Source organism: Pimephales promelas, chromosome 19, assembly GCF_988280905.1.
Source record: "Pimephales promelas chromosome 19, fPimPro1.hap1.1, whole genome shotgun sequence".
NCBI lineage: Eukaryota > Metazoa > Chordata > Actinopteri > Cypriniformes > Leuciscidae > Pimephales > Pimephales promelas.
This window is the reverse complement of record NC_142787.1, coordinates 2,255,802-2,275,296: the sequence shown is the minus strand read 5'-3', so window position 1 is coordinate 2,275,296 and position 19,495 is coordinate 2,255,802. Positions and strand designations below refer to the sequence as shown.

Genomic DNA, 19,495 nt, shown 5'->3' with positions numbered 1-19,495 from the left:
TTACCTGTTTTGCATTACTTATTGTGCTGTCAAATCGATTAATCGCATATAACATAAGTTTGTAAATGTGTGTGTGTGTGTGTGTGTGTGTAGCCTACTACAGACACATTGGTGCTGTCAAATTGATTAATCGAATCTAATAAATGTTTGTAAATATTCACTGTATTCACACACAGTGCTGTCCAATCGATTAATTGTGATTAATCACATCTAACATAAGTTTTTAAATATGCATATGTATGTGTATATATATATATATATATATATATATATATATACACACACACACACACTTGCTGTCAAATCGATTAATCGCATTTAACATAAAAGTTTTTTATATGTGTGTCGGTGTCTGTGTGTGAGTGTAGCCTAGATACACATTTACAAACTTTTAATCGATTTGACAGCACTACTTTTAAAAGTGTTTTTGAGAATTAGTTTTAGTGTTTTACATAATGAATTTCATGCTTGTGGGCTAGTGAAAGAAGTGCAGCAAGAGTTCGGCATGAGAACGATTCCAGGGGATTTTCAACATGAATTCGCCTTTTCCCACTTGCTTAAACCATCCATCCGATAAATGGGTGTTTAAAAGTAGACTACAAGTGTTCTGTGCGGTGTAATATTGATGGCTACTGAAGACAAAATGTAAAATATTGGAGAGGGTTGTTTCTCCCGCACTTTCTCCTCAGACCCGACGCTCACGCGGGTTGATTGACACGTGTTGTAAAAGGAACGAGCGTGACGAGCCACAAGTTGGTACGTTGAAGTATCCACGTTTTTTATTATTATTATTATTATGGTCATAGAGATTTTAATGGATTCCGGTGATAGGTTAGGTGGAATCTGCGATCTCCTGTTCGTTCGCTGCCATAGTTGCATTACGCAGAGTTTCCCGCCAATTGGCATGGCAACCCGCGAGATTGGGAGTGGGCGGAGTCACACAGATCAAAACAAGAACAGACATTCCAACACGGAACGCTTGTTTCATAATAGAATAATTAACTGCAGTAGTGTTTATTAGTGTTAGTGTTTTTCATAGAAACAAGTATGTGAAGCATGTTTCCTAAATATCTGCTCAAATATTGTATTTTAATGCTTTAGTTCAACCTACAAAAAAACAACAAAAAAACTACAATCAGCACCCTAAATGTCATGAGATGTTTAATAGTTTGGGAACCATTTGCAAATTCAACCTTATGAAAGTACAGTTTAAATCACATTTACAAAGTAAAACCTACATTTATCTTTACTTCTGGTAAAGTGCAGAACTTGAGCTCTAATAGTTTAATTATGTCTCAATCACATTGGCATTTTGATCTGGCATAGCTGGCCACCCAGATAGCAAACTGACATTGAATCAACGTGGAAACGACGTCTCTCATGACATTGAAACAACGTTGATTTGCTCATCGAATTAACGTTGAACCAACGTCAGACGCGGCATTCTTCAAAGCTAAATGAAATCGAAAATTGGTTTGCTTTCATAACGTTGAAACAACGCGTTGATTTCAAGTTGATTTTCCGTTAGTTTTGAAAGAATGACGCGTCTGACGTTGGTTCAACGTTAATTCGATGAGCAAAACAATGTCAGATCAACGTTGTTTCGATGTCATATTTCCACGTTGATTCAATGTCAGTCTGCTATCTGGGCATGCATTACTGAAAGCACTTAAATCAGATTGCAAAAAAAAAAAAAAAATACAATAAGGTATTTTCAGCTCACATCACATGTGAGTGCCCAATGCCCATTGAACTGTTAACACATTTTCAATTATAAGCCAGGCAAGTTTCCATTTTAGATATGTTCTCATTCTTGCACTGGATTTCTGAAGAATCACGTGGCACTGAAGACTGGAGAGTAATGATGCTGAAAATTCAGCTTTGATCACAGGAATAAATTTCATTTTAACATATTCACATAAAACATTATTTTAAATTCTAATGATCATATCTTTGACCAAATAAATGCAATGAATATAAGTATTAGCAAAATGCTTTCCAAGCTTTTGACTAGCCAGCATTCATCTCTGGACTTACATGTTTACAGTTAATGAGGCATTAACTTTATCATAAACAAATATCCCGTGACTTTGATGATGATGGGCACTTTCAGGAAACTTTCTCCAGGAAAAGTCCGCCCTCTTTTAAGCTCCGCCCCTATAGCCCCGCCCTCTGCGCGCTCCCGAGACAGGGGTGGCAGGCGCATCACTCTGCCTGAAGACAAACGGAATTATGTTTCTAACACTCAAGTTTATGACATTAACCCGGCCGCTGGCGTTATGAAACACAGTGGACTCGAGCAGTGAGGTCGGAATACACCCTGACAGAAGCCTTCAGGTAAGCAGATACACGGGGAGTTTATTAAAACTGCTGGTATCGTTTTGTAAATAATAGTTTCGGTCAACGGCTCACAACCGCAACAGGTGGATCAAACCAAACGATGTCTCTGTATTGACAGTAACTATCTGGAATGGTTTCACTTGAAAAGTTACTGGACGTTCACTCGAAAGTATGTACTTTTAATACGGGGTAAGTAAGTGTAACGCTATTATTATTACACAAGAGGGTTTTTGTGCTGAATGCATTATGTTCGGGGACTTTGTCCCACCAGGGAAAGAGGTAATCACGCAGAACAGATTCTGACCTCACTATACATGTACAATGGCATGTTCAGGGGGAAATATATAAAACAACATTTATAAAAACACCAGACCATGTAGACCAGCTGAAATCCTGGTTTTTATCAGTGTTAATCAAATCCAAGCAAACTTTGAAACAACCTAAGTGCTGCACAGAAAAAATAAAATACATACTTTATGTAAAGCAGATAACTTTTCGGTTTTAAAGAGGTATTTGCAGTGTATTTTTCATAAGTGTTATTTTGCATCACTGTCTGATGCTGCCTGACTCCAGTTCGGATGAATTATTCAGCCTGGTAATGAGTGCAAGATGAATTAAGAGTGGTGAAAACGTGACAGCTTTGCTGTGTGTTGTTCGCAGGAAACCAGACACTGGGGTTTTGTCCACTTGCTGAAACTGTATCTCTGCCACCCCATGTTCTCGGTTGGGCTTTTCTGCATCTAGAAACAAGACCTGTAAAAACACCTACACAAAACCTGGCCCTTCTCACTCTTGTCAATAAGACACACCTTCAGAAAATGCATTCACAGAGCATTTTTTAAAGCAAATTTGAAGAAGAAGATTTGCATGCTTGGATTGTTGTTAAAACAGGGTCAATTATGCTTGCGTGCTTGTCTATTGACGAGGTTTTACAGTGATCATTTACATACAATGTAACATTCAGTTGTTTTGCATGAAGATAATCCATTAATGTTTGGGTGTTACTTTAACATCCTCAGTGCAAACTGGTTTATCCAGGCAACAAACTTGTTTATCTATTAAATGCATCTCAAACTGTTGCTTTTGACATTGATGTTCTGTGGTTAAAAAAGCCAAACTTTCTGTTTGAAATCAAGCGATAAAATTAAACCAAACAATTTAGAAATAAAATTAAAAATGCCATTATCAGTGAGGCAGATGTAAGTCAGGCCTGATGAAGAAGGTAAACCGATCTGGTGCAAAGTCATCTGAGCTCTTGTTGTAATAAATATTGTCAAACAGTTCGTACTTTGGTAAGATGTACTTGTTCCCGCTGCTCCCTAGTCTCGTCACTTCTTGAGTTTTAAAGCAATAGTCCAAAAAAGAAAATTCATTCATCATTTAGATGAGTGTGGAAAATACATTTCCCATGTATTGAAAGTGAATCAATGGGGACTATGACTATCATGCCAAAATTACACACAAAAAAGCCATGTAAAAAATAAGTATTTAATGTGATATCTACATTAAAATGGGAAAATGATCACTTTCCAAAAAAATTAAAAGACTCGCCAATGCAAAACCCACCGCCATGATGACATTGCGAAAAAAAATGACATTGCGATATTTCATATTTCATTACCAGATGACTTGAATGCCTCTATTGTTAAGAATTAATAATTCTAGCATGATTGAGGTGATTTTGTTGGGGAGTAAATCTACATAGAAAATAATAAACAAAGCAAAAATACAATTATAGATACAATAGAAGAAAGATAGAAATTAAACAAGCAGTGCTTTTTGTTTTCCAGTATTCACATACAGAAATTGAAAAATCAGATGCACAATAGCACTGCATAGTCTTAAATGAAATATAATCAGGCTAATCTTTGATAAAGCTGCAAAAACGTGATTTTCTCTGTTTTTTTTTATTAACATTGCCACAGACAGCAGTGGGTATATTAGGCTGCTGTCACTTTAAGAGTGAATGCACCGATCCAATGTAATGATACGCATCTGTTTTCTTTCTCTGCTGTTTAAGTTCATGTTAGCAATGTGTATGTGTCCGTTCAAGCACAAACAGAACTGAGTTCAGTGTTTGTGCGTTGCTCTCTCTCTCTCTCTCTGTGTGTGTGTGTGTGTGTGTGTGTGTGTGTTTCTTGAGCTCGAATAAATGAAACCTCTTGAATGCTCCCTTGAGTTGCTTTTGTACACTGCTGTCTGATTGGCTACTGCTTGTTTAGTCTCGGTGACATTATGGTCTCAGCATATGGTGTGAGTCTGCTATTAAGGATGCACGATATATCGGCCACCATGTCGGTATCGGCCGATATATGTTCATTTTTTAATGTTATCGGCCCGATAATGTATAATGTATTATTTCCTCCAGCTGAGATGCTTCAGATGCACACTGTTCAACTTGATGGCTTTGAATAGCTGGAAATATGATTGGAATCACTTCAGAAAAGGAAAATACAGTTCAGTGCAACATGTGCAGCGCAAATCTGTCATATAATCTACATAAAATTATAATGAGAAGATCGTGGGAAGATCTTGGGACGTGGCTTTTAATGGCAAGACTTTTGTAATCAGGCTCTCAAAAATTAATTATATAAAAGTTTGGATTTAGATTTATCCAATTTATAAATATACCAATAAAACATTTTGAACAGAAAGCTCATTCTGGTATGAATAATGAGGAACGTTCTCGTTCAGGAAAAAGGTGGATAAGGTAATGATGTTTGTCTCAGCTAAAGTTCATATCATCCTTTCATTATTCCAGCGCTCACAATCATGTGACCCACTTGTAATTTATTAAATGAGAGAGCTGTAACTCATGAAGAGGAATCAGCATGATCCTAACGGCTCGACCTCGGGTTCCCAGAGGAATTCCCGTAGAAGGTGACAGATTGCTTCAGCGTCTCCGAGTGATCAAGCATGACAGAAGACAATGAAATGTCTGACATTTTAATACTCTCACTTGGGTGCATTATGATTAATGCCACTCTATTTGTCCAGCAAAAGTTGCACCACTTTCTAATGCCAATAAACCAAATTCTGCTTTGACATGCAATTAAATAATTTCAAGATCAAGTAAGTTTAAGAGGCATTGTAAAAAGGGCATCCCAAAGTAATTCATTTGTGGGTAAATCCAAAAAACATGGATTTTTATTTTTATTTTATTTGATTATGTTCCTTGAAGTTTACTTGTAATATTAATAAAGTTTTTATATACAAAAAAATAAAAACAAACAAATATAAATATAGAAAACTGATTATTTTCAACCCTCAATCTGTCTCTGTCTGAAATGATCAGTTTTTTAAGGCGCTGCAAATTTACAGCTTCGCAGCATCTGTTATGATTGGCTAACGTCATTGCATAGGAAACAGTATCAACACAGAAAGTGTTTTGAAAACATTGTCCATACAACACCATCGTTTACATACAAAGCATTATGAAATCATTTTCTTGTGGTTTGTGATGACGCTATCACTGTATCAGCATCAGTCATTATAATCTGATCACGCGTCTGTGTACTGTATCACTGTATCAGTGTCAGTCACTATAATCTGAACACGCATCTGTATACTGAATCAGTGTATCAGCGTCAGTCATTATAATCTGAACACACATCTGTATACTGTATCAGTGTATCAGCGTCAGTCATTATAATCTGAACACACATCTGTATACTGTATCAGTGTATCAGTGTCAGTCATTATAATCTGAACACACATCTGTATACTGTATCACTGTATCAGCGTCAGTCATTATAATCTGAACACACATCTGTATACTGTATCAGTGTATCAGAGTCAGTCATTATAATCTGAACACACATCTGTATACTGTATCAGTGTATCAGAGTCAGTCATTATAATCTGAACACACATCTGTATACTGAATCAGTGTATCAGCGTCAGTCATTATAATCTGAACACACATCTGTATACTGTATCAGTGTATCAGCGTCAGTCATTATAATCTGAACACACATCTGTATACTGTATCAGTGTATCAGCGTCTGTCATTATAATCTGAACACACATCTGTATACTGTATCGGTGTATCAGTGTCAGTCATTATAATCTGAACACGCATCTGTATACTGTATCAGTGTATCAGCGTCAGTCATTATAATCTGAACACACATCTGTATACTGTATCAGTGTATCAGTGTCAGTCATTATAATCTGAACACACATCTGTATACTGTATCGGTGTATCAGTGTCAGTCATTATAATCTGAACACACATCTGTATACTGTATCGGTGTATCAGCGTCAGTCATTATAATCTGATCACGCATCTGTATACTGTATCAGTGTATCAGCGTCAGTCATTATAATCTGAACACACGTCTGTATACTGTATCAGTGTATCAGCGTCAGTCATTATAATCTGAACACACATCTGTATACTGTATCAGTGTATCAGCGTCAGTCATTATAATCTGATCACGCATCTGTATACTGTATCGGTGTATCAGCGTCAGTCATTATAATCTGATCACGCATCTGTATACTGTATCGGTGTATCAGTGTCAGTCATTATAATCTGATCACGCATCTGTATACTGTATCAGTGTATCAGTGTCGGTCATTATAATCTGATCACGCATCTGTATACTGTATCGGTGTATCAGCGTCAGTCATTATAATCTGATCACGCATCTGTATACTGTATCGGTGTATCAGTGTCAGTCATTATAATCTGATCACGCATCTGTATACTGTATCAGTGTATCAGTGTCAGTCATTATAATCTGATCACGCATCTGTATACTGTATCGGTGTATCAGCGTCAGTCATTATAATCTGATCACGCATCTGTATACTGTATCGGTGTATCAGTGTCAGTCATTATAATCTGATCACGCATCTGTATACTGTATCGGTGTATCAGCGTCAGTCATTATAATCTGAACACGCATCTGTATACTGTATCGGTGTATCAGCGTCAGTCATTATAATCTGAACACACATCTGTATACTGTATCAGTGTATCAGCGTCAGTCATTATAATCTGAACACACATCTGTATACTGTATCGGTGTATCAGTGTCAGTCATTATAATCTGATCACGCATCTGTATACTGTATCAGTGTATCAGCGTCAGTCATTATAATCTGAACACACATCTGTATACTGTATCGGTGTATCAGCGTCAGTCATTATAATCTGATCACGCATCTGTATACTGTATCGGTGTATCAGCGTCAGTCATTATAATCTGATCACGCATCTGTATACTGTATCGGTGTATCAGTGTCAGTCATTATAATCTGATCACGCATCTGTATACTGTATCAGTGTATCAGTGTCAGTCATTATAATCTGATCACGCATCTGTATACTGTATCGGTGTATCAGCGTCAGTCATTATAATCTGATCACGCATCTGTATACTGTATCGGTGTATCAGTGTCAGTCATTATAATCTGATCACGCATCTGTATACTGTATCGGTGTATCAGCGTCAGTCATTATAATCTGAACACGCATCTGTATACTGTATCGGTGTATCAGCGTCAGTCATTATAATCTGAACACACATCTGTATACTGTATCAGTGTATCAGCGTCAGTCATTATAATCTGATCACACATCTGTATACTGTATCAGTGTATCAGCGTCAGTCATTATAATCTGAACACACATCTGTATACTGTATCGGTGTATCAGTGTCAGTCATTATAATCTGATCACGCATCTGTATACTGTATCAGTGTATCAGCGTCAGTCATTATAATCTGAACACACATCTGTATACTGTATCGGTGTATCAGCGTCAGTCATTATAATCTGATCACGCATCTGTATACTGTATCGGTGTATCAGCGTCAGTCATTATAATCTGATCACGCATCTGTATACTGTATCAGTGTATCAGCGTCAGTCATTATAATCTGAACACACGTCTGTATACTGTATCAGTGTATCAGCGTCAGTCATTATAATCTGAACACACATCTGTATACTGTATCAGTGTATCAGCGTCAGTCATTATAATCTGAACACACATCTGTATACTGTATCAGTGTATCAGCGTCAGTCATTATAATCTGAACACACATCTGTATACTGTATCGGTGTATCAGCGTCAGTCATTATAATCTGATCACGCATCTGTATACTGTATCGGTGTATCAGCGTCAGTCATTATAATCTGATCACGCATCTGTATACTGTATCAGTGTATCAGCGTCAGTCATTATAATCTGATCACGCATCTGTATACTGTATCAGTGTATCAGCGTCAGTCATTATAATCTGAACACACATCTGTATACTGTATCGGTGTATCAGCGTCAGTCATTATAATCTGAACACACATCTGTATACTGTATCGGTGTATCAGCGTCAGTCATTATAATCTGATCACGCATCTGTATACTGTATCAGTGTATCAGCGTCAGTCATTATAATCTGAACACACATCTGTATACTGTATCGGTGTATCAGCGTCAGTCATTATAATCTGATCACGCATCTGTATACTGTATCAGTGTATCAGCGTCAGTCATTATAATCTGAACACACATCTGTATACTGTATCGGTGTATCAGCGTCAGTCATTATAATCTGATCACGCATCTGTATACTGTATCGGTGTATCAGCGTCAGTCATTATAATCTGATCACGCATCTGTATACTGTATCGGTGTATCAGCGTCAGTCATTATAATCTGAACACACATCTGTATACTGTATCGGTGTATCAGCGTCAGTCATTATAATCTGATCACGCATCTGTATACTGTATCGGTGTATCAGCGTCAGTCATTATAATCTGAACACACATCTGTATACTGTATCAGTGTATCAGCGTCTGTCATTATAATCTGAACACACATCTGTATACTGTATCGGTGTATCAGCGTCAGTCATTATAATCTGATCACGCATCTGTATACTGTATCGGTGTATCAGCGTCAGTCATTATAATCTGATCACGCATCTGTATACTGTATCGGTGTATCAGCGTCAGTCATTATAATCTGATCACGCATCTGTATACTGTATCAGTGTATCAGCGTCAGTCATTATAATCTGAACACACATCTGTATACTGTATCGGTGTATCAGCGTCAGTCATTATAATCTGATCACGCATCTGTATACTGTATCAGTGTATCAGCGTCAGTCATTATAATCTGAACACACATCTGTATACTGTATCAGTGTATCAGCGTCAGTCATTATAATCTGAACACACATCTGTATACTGTATCAGTGTATCAGTGTCAGTCATTATAATCTGAACACACATCTGTATACTGTATCAGTGTATCAGCGTCAGTCATTATAATCTGAACACACATCTGTATACTGTATCAGTCTATCAGTGTCAGTCATTATAATCTGAACACACATCTGTATACTGTATCAGTGTATCAGTGTCAGTCATTATAATCTGAACACACATCTGTATACTGTATCAGTGTATCAGTGTCAGTCATTATAATCTGAACACACATCTGTATACTGTATCAGTCTATCAGTGTCAGTCATTATAATCTGAACACACATCTGTATACTGTATCAGTGTATCAGTGTCAGTCACTATAATCTGAACACGCATCTGTATACTGTATCAGTGTATCAGTGTCAGTCACTATAATCTGAACACGCATCTGTATACTGTATCGGTGTATCAGCGTCAGTCATTATAATCTGAACACACATCTGTATACTGTATCGGTGTATCAGCGTCAGTCATTATAATCTGAACACGCATCTGTATACTGTATCAGTGTATCAGTGTCAGTCATTATAATCTGAACACGCATCTGTATACTGTATCAGTGTATCAGAGTCAGTCATTATAATCTGAACACACATCTGTATACTGTATCAGTGTATCAGCGTCAGTCATTATAATCTGAACACACATCTGTATACTGTATCAGTCTATCAGTGTCAGTCATTATAATCTGAACACACATCTGTATACTGTATCAGTGTATCAGTGTCAGTCATTATAATCTGAACACGCATCTGTATACTGTATCAGTGTATCAGAGTCAGTCATTATAATCTGAACACACATCTGTATACTGTATCAGTGTATCAGTGTCAGTCATTATAATCTGAACACGCATCTGTATACTGTATCAGTGTATCAGAGTCAGTCATTATAATCTGAACACACATCTGTATACTGTATCAGTGTATCAGAGTCAGTCATTATAATCTGAACACACATCTGTATACTGTATCAGTGTATCAGTGTCAGTCATTATAATCTGAACACACATCTGTATACTGTATCAGTCTATCAGTGTCAGTCATTATAATCTGAACACGCATCTGTATACTGTATCAGTGTATCAGAGTCAGTCATTATAATCTGAACACACATCTGTATACTGTATCAGTGTATCAGTGTCAGTCATTATAATCTGAACACACATCTGTATACTGTATCAGTGTATCAGAGTCAGTCATTATAATCTGAACACACATCTGTATACTGTATCAGTGTATCAGTGTCAGTCATTATAATCTGAACACACATCTGTATACTGTATCAGTCTATCAGTGTCAGTCATTATAATCTGAACACACATCTGTATACTGTATCAGTGTATCAGTGTCAGTCACTATAATCTGAACACGCATCTGTATACTGTATCAGTGTATCAGTGTCAGTCACTATAATCTGAACACACATCTGTATACTGTATCGGTGTATCAGAGTCAGTCATTATAATCTGATCACACATCTGTATACTGTATCAGTGTATCAGCATCAGTCATTATAATCTGAACACACATCTGTATACTGTATCGGTGTATCAGCGTCAGTCATTATAATCTGAACACACATCTGTATACTGTATCGGTGTATCAGCGTCAGTCATTATAATCTGAACACACATCTGTATACTGTATCGGTGTATCAGCGTCAGTCATTATAATCTGAACACACATCTGTATACTGTATCAGTGTATCAGCATCAGTCATTATAATCTGAACACACATCTGTATACTGTATCGGTGTATCAGCGTCAGTCATTATAATCTGAACACACATCTGTATACTGTATCGGTGTATCAGAGTCAGTTATTATAATCTGAACACACATCTGTATACTGTTTCGTTGTATCAGCGTCAGTCATTATAATCTGAACACACATCTGTATACTGTATCAGTGTATCAGAGTCAGTCATTATAATCTGAACACACATCTGTATACTGTATCAGTGTATCAGCATCAGTCATTATAATCTGAACACACATCTGTATACTGTATCAGTGTATCAGCGTCAGTCATTATAATCTGAACACACATCTGTATACTGTATCAGTGTATCAGCGTCAGTCATTATAATCTGAACACACATCTGTATACTGTATCAGTGTATCAGCGTCAGTCATTATAATCTGAACACACATCTGTATACTGTATCAGTGTATCAGCGTCAGTCATTATAATCTGATCACACATCTGTATACTGTATCAGTGTATCAGCGTCAGTCATTATAATCTGAACACACATCTGTATACTGTATCGGTGTATCAGAGTCAGTCATTATAATCTGAACACACATCTGTATACTGTTTCGTTGTATCAGCGTCAGTCATTATAATCTGAACACACATCTGTATACTGTATCGGTGTATCAGCGTCAGTCATTATAATCTGAACACACATCTGTATACTGTATCGGTGTATCAGCGTCAGTCATTATAATCTGAACACACATCTGTATACTGTATCAGTGTATCAGCGTCAGTCATTATAATCTGATCACACATCTGTATACTGTATCAGTGTATCAGCGTCAGTCATTATAATCTGAACACACATCTGTATACTGTATCGGTGTATCAGAGTCAGTCATTATAATCTGAACACACATCTGTATACTGTTTCGTTGTATCAGCGTCAGTCATTATAATCTGAACACACATCTGTATACTGTATCGGTGTATCAGCGTCAGTCATTATAATCTGAACACACATCTGTATACTGTATCGGTGTATCAGAGTCAGTCATTATAATCTGAACACACATCTGTATACTGTATCAGTGTATCAGCATCAGTCATTATAATCTGAACACACATCTGTATACTGTATCGGTGTATCAGCGTCAGTCATTATAATCTGAACACACATCTGTATACTGTATCGGTGTATCAGAGTCAGTTATTATAATCTGAACACACATCTGTATACTGTATCAGTGTATCAGCGTCAGTCATTATAATCTGAACACACATCTGTATACTGTATCGGTGTATCAGAGTCAGTTATTATAATCTGAACACACATCTGTATACTGTTTCGTTGTATCAGCGTCAGTCATTATAATCTGAACACACATCTGTATACTGTATCAGTGTATCAGAGTCAGTCATTATAATCTGAACACACATCTGTATACTGTATCAGTGTATCAGCGTCAGTCATTATAATCTGAACACACATCTGTATACTGTATCGGTGTATCAGCGTCAGTCATTATAATCTGAACACACATCTGTATACTGTATCAGTGTATCAGCGTCAGTCACTGTAATCTGAACACACATCTGTAAACTGTATCAGTCATTATACTGGCTCATATTTGCTTTTGACGCAACGGTCACGTCCAGTTTAGGCAAATATCAGCTGTTAAGTGACAAACGACAGTGGGCGGAGCCTATGATGAGATGATGTACTGTATACTATTTGTCAATGTCTTGCTCTGGAGTCAGGCACATGCAAATGTATTTGCCTGTGTGACATCACAGATCCATCAATAACAAAACAAGCTGTTTTTGGAGCTTGATTAAATAAATGCTTTGTTTATAATGAGGAGGACAATTTATGAAACTTGCAGGAAGTTTTAATGCAGGGTCTGAATTTTTTAGACCATTTTTCTGTTGCATATTTCCGTCAAGCATAAAACACGTGAACAAAACCTGAAACAAGCATAAAACAAACGAAATGTTTTCTCACTCAATGCTTTTTTACAATGGGGTAATTTTGTTTTTCAGAGTTTACACAACACAAGGAACCTTGATTTCAATCTTTTAATTAAACTGAAAAAAGTAGCAAAAATTAATATAAAATAATGAGATACAAATAAAGATAAATATTTTGTGGCAGTTCTAGTACAGAAAATAAGTAAAGTAATCAAATGAAAAATAGCACTGATAGTCTGTTAGTCCTGACTAAATTAAATACATAGGCTAGTAATTCTGATTCCTTACAATTAAAGCTATCTTTTGTTGTTTTGACGACAACATTAATTACAGACAGTAGGCCTGTGACTGCTGACACTTGAGCTAGTGCACGGATCCATGACTGTTTGTCTGTCACACTGTTACATGTTTTATGCTTATTTAAGACATAACTAACTTGTGTTTAAGAGTTTACTAACCAAGACTGGAACTTTGACACAATTTCGCGTGTTTTTTCCCCCGTTAAAGCGATATAATCCGCGAAAAATAACTTTTGTTACTGGCAAGCTGTTTGTGATGTGGCTTTACTGTATGTGTGCAGAGAAACCATCTCTCAGAGAGCGAACGAGTAATAAAATTGCTTTTTTGCTTGACAAATCAATGTTTGCGGGCAAGCAAGAACTGATAAGAATGTAAAATGTGTGTACCTGAAATGCAATGCGAGTCGCTTTGGATAAAAGCGTCTGCCAAATGCATAAATGTCAATAATGCTGGAAATTCCCATTATAAGTGGGAAACCTGCAATCCCACGCTGAAATGCAAGCCATGTTTTAATGGTACAAAGAGTCTTAAATATTATCGCTGTTCATAGACAAGTTGTCGCATCACTCATGTCGCTGATCTGCCTGATCTTATGAAAATGCGTCTCTATAGTGCACGTTGTATTTATCGTGCAATTCATATGCGAAAATTAGTTTTTACATGCATATTTATACACAGTTTTCATGTGCATTTGATACGCACTTTATTGCATGTAATACACACACACCCCACACCACTAATCCTACCCAAACGCAGTGGTGGAGGAAGTACTGAATCTCAGTACTTAAGTAAAAGTACAAATAACCAGATAAATATTTACTTTAGTAAAAGTAGAAGTAACACAATGACAACCATACTTAAGTAAAAAGGGAAAAGTACCTGATTTTAAATGTACTTTAAGTATTAAAAGTAAAAGTACTTGCATAACAATTGATTCTCTTAATGACTATTTTCTAATGATTAATAAAACATTTAATTCTAACTCATTCAACCAAATACTCCTATAATGATGTTCAATAATGATGGAAAAAAATAGTTGTCACCATTTCTGAAACAAGCTTGCAATTAGGTAATATAAACCATGCTTATCCTTACTATATGTTAATAACTATGTTTGGCAGTTGACGCGATTAATTTATGGTGTAATTCTGAACCTCTTTGCTTGCCGTAAAAAAAATGAGGCAAAAAAAAAAATACACATTGTGTTTCCTATGCACGTAAAAACAAATTTTGGCTTATAACTTGCACGATAAACACTGCGTGCAAGAAGCATTTAGTTGATGTATCTATGGCAACCAAACGTCACTGGTGAGACAAACGTGCAACGAACGAACGGTCAGATTACGCTTTGGCAGGGAAAAACTGATCAGGAAATGTAATGAAAAAGTAACAGAAGTTGTAGAAATGTATAATAATTGCTGCAAAATGTAACGAAGTAAAAGTAAAAAGTATGCACTTTTTATTCTACTTAAGTAAAGTAAAGATACGTGAAAAATGTACTTAAATAAAGTAACAAAGTATTTGTACTTCGTTACATTCCACCACTGCCCAAACGTATAATACACATGCACCCTACACCACTACTAATCTTACCCTAAACCTACCCATGCGTATCATATGCACATAAAAACTCATTTTCGCGTATAAATTGCACGATAAACACAATGTGTGCTCTAGAGACGCATTTAGGTTGCTTCTGATGCGTCTTTCTTGAAACGTTTGTCATTTTGGCTCATAAAAAAAGGTATTCAGAATGTGGTAGATGTGCTTTTTATCCCATAATTACATTGCATTTCAGGCATATTTCAGACACCAAGATGTAAGAGAGCGGAGAGCAGCGACACTGCATGCCTCTTTCCGTGATTTCCATGATTCTATAGTCCTTTGAATTAGCCTCTGAATTAGTGCCAGGAAACAAAGTTCAAAGCGCTAAACTGGCAATGCAACTGGCTGAAGTTTAATCTGTGTTTCTTTCCAACGCAACTCTCACTCTCTCTTACACTGTAACGGCTGGTCTTTGTCATCTGCTGTAATTAACAAAAGTGCAGCGACTGAACACATTTGTCACATTCCTTCCATATTAAGATTTTAATAGCGGCAATTATCTTATATTAGTTCATTTTTACCTTAAAGGTCTTTGTGTTGAGCTCCACGCGTCCTACGCTGTGTAAAGGATGAATGCGCAGCTCTGAAAGCTGAACTTTCCATTAGCTGCAGTTGTAAGTAAGGGTGTCTTTGTTGCTGTCTTTGTTGCTGAGATCTTTTTCCCTCATATACATATGTAATAATGTAAAACAACTTTTACTATGTGTTAATAAAATGGTATTATTTCTAAGCACATCAACAAAAATCAACTGATGTGATTTTTTTTAATATAGATTTTACTATCATTTTGAGGCCGGCTTTGCTGTCCTCTGCTTACTCGGTTTTCTTCAAACTTCAGTGAGCTGTGATATCAAATATACAAATTTTGATGCCAAAAATATATAAAAGATAGTTTATGTATGACCGATCAGAGCAATCTCAACACACTGGACCATTTGACCAATCAGAGCAGAGTAGACCAATCACAACACACTGGACCATCTGACCAATCAAAGCAGAGTAGATTAATCACAACACACTGGACCATCTGACCAATCAGAGCAATGGCGCCACCAGGGGGTGGCCAGGGGTGGCCATGGCCACCCCTGGCCGACTCCTGGCCACCCCATTGGCCACCCCAATGGCCAGTATTAATTTTTGTAGCATCAGTTATGCATTTTATAAATAATTCAAAAATATTCTTAAGTAAAAGAAGACGGGGAATTATGTGTCGTGACGTGCTTTTTAAGTGCCAAATGGTATACTGTTACAGCAGCTTTTAGGTGTGTTTTTGCCACGTTTGGACAGGCAGGGATGCAAACAGCGCGCTTTTCGGCGCCTCCCGCTTTTTTCACGTCAGTTTGGGTGACAAAGTCATCTGAAGTCATTCCATAGCTTAATGTGAGGGACAGAAGTATATTTACATCATTAAAGTATAAACTCGTTTTCCCTCCTCTGCGGCTGTCATCATTCTCCATTCATATTCAAACAGCACGCGCGCCTCTTGGATGCACGGTAAAACTCTCTCCAATATTGACATTATAAATGCATGATCTGTAGATAAAAGTCTGTATATTCGCATAAAATTACTTTATTTTCTTGGAGTTTGTTGCTGTTTTTAAACGACTCACTACCGTGTTCTGTTAGATCACACATACATATTATGAATCGGCATCAAACGCACAATAACTGTGAAACAAAGGAACAAATCGCACTTGGATTTGTGCGCTCAACATTTCTTCGATTTGTGACATGAGCTTTTAAATGCACACTTCTGAAGCGCAGTGCTGCTGCACACTGTGACTCCATGTTGCTTTGAGCACATCATTCTGCACCCGCGATGCGCATACACGCTGTGTGCTCTCTGTTTTTCATGTAATCATGGGTTTGCGCACTGAAATATTATTAAAAGCCAATATATTTTGTTATACCTAGCCTGCTCAATACATTTTAAATAAGCATAATTTAATTGTATATAATTTATTTGTAGTTTAGGCTATGCACTTCTGAATTCTTGACATTAATATATAAATATAAAATTGTGACATGATTGCCTGATTGAATTTTAAAAGAGAACTAATAGTAATTTTTTTTATTAACATATTTAGATTTTATAAAATTACTGTGCAGATTTTTTCAAGAATTACTTTTTGCTGCTGATGTATACACTCATTAAGTGTTTTAAAAATTCATAATACATTTATGTAATATTTAAAGGTGTTAACTGTAATCTTACACTGCAAACTAATAACTTAAAAATGATTAAATTCATCACAATTATGTAAGTATCTGGAAATTTGCTGTGGGGCAAGGACCCTTATATCATATAATATAGCCTATCATTATATACAATGTAATATATATTAGTTGGGCCCTACTAATATCATTAGTAACATTAAATATTACACAATAAACCAAAGTATCAGTAGGAGTTTCCTTAAGTCTTTCTGATAGTTTTCTACAGGCTGGTTTATTACAACAGTAGAAAACAATTCTGAAATTATGGTTTATACTGTAGTTTTGGTGTGCCACCCCAAGATTTTAACTGGCCCTATCTGGCCACCCCTACGAAAAATTTCTGGAGGCGCCACTGAATCAGAGCAGAGTAGACCAATCACAACAGACTGGACCATCTGACCAATCAGAGCAGAGTAGACCAATCACAACAGACTGGACCATCTGACCAATCAGAGCAGAGTAGACCAATCACAACAGACTGGACCATCTGACCAATCAGAGCAGAGTAGACCAATCACAACAGACTGGACCATCTGACCAATCAGAGCAGAGTAGACCAATCACAACACACTGGACCATCTGACCAATCAGAGCAGAGTAGACCAATCACAACAGACTGGACCATCTGACCAATCAGAGCAGAGTAGACCAATCACAACAGACTGGGCCATCTGACCAATCAGAGCAGAGTAGACCAATCACAACAGACTGGGCCATCTGACCAATCAGAGCAGAGTAGATTAATCACAACACACTGGACCATCTGACCAATCAGAGCAGAGTAGACCAATCACAACAGACTGGACCATCTGACCAATCAGAGCAGAGTAGACCAATCACAACACACTGGACCATCTGACCAATCAGAGCAGAGTAGACCAATCACAACAGACTGGACCATCTGACCAATCAGAGCAGAGTAGACCAATCACAACACACTGGACCATCTGACCAATCAGAGCAGAGTAGACCAATCACAACAGACTGGAGAGACTGAATCTTTGAAATTACAGTTTTCAGACTCTCTTAGAAACATTATGATGCTGCAATGTACTGTATATTATTAAAAAAAATGTAAGTGTTTTTATTTTTTTATTTACAGTACATACATATACGTATATTCACAGAGAGAGAGAACTTTTATGCTATTTCAAAAGTTCCTATTTTTGTCTCCAACTGACAACCGGATTATATATAATATATATATATGCATATAATCCGGTTGTCAGTTGGAGACAAAAATAGGAACTTTTGAAATAGCATAATAGCAGCACTTTAACATTCATATTCTCCCCCTCTCTCTCTCTCTCTCTCTCTCTCTCTCTCTCTCTCTCTCTCTCTCTCTCTCTCTCTCTCTCTCTCTCTCTCTCTCTCTCTCTCTCTCTCTCTCTCTCTCTCTCTCTCTTCCACTTGCTTTGCATTTCTGCAACAGTTCCATTTTTAATTCCTTCAGTTCAGATCCAACCTAAGATCGCTCAAATTCTTTTATGAATTAAATCTTTTATGACAAATAAATACCGAGCCAATTGGACTGGGCTTTCTGAAGTCCCCAAAAAATCCTATCATTAGTTGAAATTGGTTTTTAAAGTATTCGATGCGAGGGACACAGAGGTTGCGTTAAACTTCTGCATTTTCTGTCATTTTGACGGACAGGGTCGTAAAAAATCAATCATAATCTATTATACCCTTCATTAATTTTTAATAAGCAATTTAATATGCTCATTTTCTTTTTTATTCACAAATGTACAGGACAAGCATATAAGCTAGATTACGCATTTATGTATTTATGACCGTGTGACACTTTTCAGGTTTGAATATATGGGTGAAAAATAGCAAGTGTGATATTATTATTATTTTTAAACAAAATTAATGCATTTTATGTCGTCATTGTAACAAAAATAATATTACGATATCATCTGGAAATTATTAACATTTGAACATTTATTTCATTATTTGTTTGATATAATGTTTACAAAACATTATCTCGTCAAACTGGAAAATTGACCCGTTTCATAGAATAGTTCTTATATCTTATGATCTCTAATTCTCAGAAGAGTTGACTTTTTTTGTTTTGTTTTTGCAGCGCAATGGGAAAATCGTGGAGGAATTGATCTTCCATAGATCTGCAG

The 19,495-nt window shown here is 36.7% G+C and overlaps 1 protein-coding gene across 2 annotated transcripts in view; it reads left to right on the top strand.

The window, feature by feature from the left end:
* The first annotated feature begins 2,187 nt into the window (after positions 1-2,187).
* The window catches only part of shroom1 (shroom family member 1), a 60,049-nt gene continuing 42,741 nt past the window's right edge, over positions 2,188-19,495 (top strand). The window contains exons 1-2 of one of the 2 annotated variants that reach the window (XM_039663667.2): positions 2,188-2,337; positions 19,450-19,495. The gene's annotated coding sequence lies outside the window, so the exon portion shown is untranslated. The remainder of the gene's footprint in view (positions 2,338-19,449) is intronic. The other variant, XM_089123708.1, reaches the window with a different exon arrangement.